A 2661-nucleotide genomic window follows, 5' to 3' on the forward strand; every position below is an offset into this window, starting at 1 on the left:
GGAGCATGCCCCCGGACCCCCCTAGCATGGCGATGACCTACGGTCCTCGCATTGCTCGCTCCTCTGTTTGCTAATTTAAATTTCAGCTGAAAATTAAATTATCCAATCTCATCCCTGTATAAGAAATTTTATAGCATTTTGCTCCTGGCTTTAGTTGATGCGAACTACAGATTTGTGTACGTTGACATTGGAGCACCTGGGAGGAATGGAGATGCAGGGATTTATGATAACTCTACACTGAAAGCTGCAATACATAAGAACTTGTTGAATTTTCCTGATCCTGATCTTATTCCTGGCACAGACAAACTATGTAGCTATCATATTGTGGGCGACGATGCCTTTGCTCTGAAAAAAAATATGATGAAGCCGTACTCCAGCCGCATCTTGGAAAAAGAAACTCAGATTTTTAACTACAGATTGAGCAGAGCAAGGAGGGTAGTGGAAAATGCCTTCGGTATCCTGTCAAATAGATTCCGAATTCTGCATACATCAATGTGCCTTGAGCCTGAACACATTGAAGTAATACTAGGCATTATATATAAGGCATCACCTTAAAATTCGAATAGGCCCTCACGGGTACTGAACGCGGTCTTCTGAGCGTCCCTCGGGTCCATCTCCACCTGCCAATACCCGCTCGTGAGGTCGAGAGTGCTGAACCACTGGGCTCCAGCGAGGGAGTCCAGGGTGTCATCGATCCTCGGAAGTGGGTAGGCGTCCTTGACCGTAACTTCATTCAGCTGACGGTAGTCGATGCAGAAGCGTGGGCTGCCATCCTTCTTCGTCGCCAGGACTACCGACTGCCAGAAGCAAGGCCTGTTGCTTGGACGGACCATGCCATCCCTCAGCATCTTTCCCACTTCGGTTCCCATTACCTCTCTCTTTGCTAAGGCACACCGTCTCGGGGCCTGCTTCACCGGGGTGTGGTCCCCCGTGTTAATGGTATGCCGCACGAGGTTGGTGTGCCCCAGCTTCTCCCCCGGAGCAGTGAACAGCCTAGCATACTTATGCAAGGTCCCTCCCACTGCGTGACGCTGTTCCTCCCCGAGCGCTGGATCCACCCCGTCTAGGAGGCCCACAACTTGCTCGGGAATTCCAGTCTCCACGGAGTCTAAGGTGGTGGATTTCCCGTCTGCACTGGTTGCCGGAGCAATCCGAGTGATCGGCGCTATCCACGCTATCCTCTCACCCGGGTGTATCACTATCGTAGACGGGCCAGGGTTAGCTACCCATAAGGGAATGCCTCGGCCCCTCGTATCGACCAAGGTTCGAGCCATATAAGCCTCCGCCTATGACAGCGTCTCTGGAATCCCTGCGTCGGTTCTGCTAGTGCTAGTTGGTCGGCCGGCCAGGGGTTGTCCACGACGTTTCCCCGGATCACACCACCTTGGCCCGGGGAAATCATTATGTGGGAACTTGCCCGCAACACCTTCGGCCACAATCCCGGTCGCTCGTATAGCACGTAGAGGATGCCGTCGATGGTCAAATGCCCCCACGCGACATCCAGCTGACAATCGTGTTGACGCAAGAAGTCCATGCCCAGTATCCCGCCACGGAGGTCCGTATTCACCACCGTAAAGGTATGAGGATAGATGATATTGGACAAACTAATACGCGTTTGACTATAAGGTAATGTACTTATTAACTACAGAAGGTGGCAGTTACTGTAGCATTCGTCAACTTTGTATAATCAATGGGCCTATTATGCCTTTAACGTCACTAATTGTAATGTTGCATTGCATCTCCTATGACAGAAAACACATTTCTATCTTGGCAGTAATTACCATGGGGTTGGGGTTGGAGATGCATGTTTTCCTTTTGCTTTGGGAAACATGGGGGTGGGGTAAAGGGTGTTGCCTGAATGTTTTCGAGTTCCCCCATTTTAGCTTTAAATATGTCATTAATACGGTGTTTCAGTATGGCTTGAGTTCTATTGTCAAATTTTTTTAGGGATTTAGCTATAAGCGCACCAATGATGTCTGCTTCTGACTCTTTATTTACTGAAGATTTACTCGATTGTTCCGTGTTGTTTTTTGTTTCATTCTGCAAGAACTGACCAAGTCCATCAAGAATTGCTGCTTCTTTTTCTTCCTTCCTTTTTTTCACTAATTTCCTCGGTAACCTTTCTTCTGGCATTGCGCGTTTCATAACAGGAACAGGCGTTGCAGATTCATTTTTGCTTCTACCTGATCTGGAGTTGCTCCTTGGTGGTGGTGATGGAGAGCGAATAATAGAGTCATCATCAAGAAAACTTGCATTATCATCAAACTCCAGATGCTGATGATTGTCGTCATAATCAGCATCGTCGTCGTCATTATCATCATCATCATCATCAGGAACCTAAAATTTAAAAAATAAAAAATAAAAATAAAATAGAGAAATTTTTTTTTTATAATAAAATAAAATAATTATAAAATTATGTTTGCAGGTGCCAGACACTTCTGAAGAGTGGAAGAACATAGCCAAAGAATTCAATGAAAAATGGAACTACCCATTCTGTGTTGGAGCCTTAGATGGCAAACATGTTCGCATAAAAAATGCAGAGGGTGCTGGTTCATTGTATTTTAACTATAAGCAGGGATGAGATTCTTCCGCGGATCCGCGGAAATCCGCGGATTTGACAGTCCCAGGGGTCGATTTTGTGAAACGTCTAAATTCGTTGAG

Source organism: Priapulus caudatus, unplaced genomic scaffold (assembly GCF_000485595.1).
Source record: "Priapulus caudatus unplaced genomic scaffold, Priapulus_caudatus-5.0.1 Scaffold169, whole genome shotgun sequence".
Taxonomy (NCBI): domain Eukaryota; kingdom Metazoa; phylum Priapulida; class Priapulimorpha; order Priapulimorphida; family Priapulidae; genus Priapulus; species Priapulus caudatus.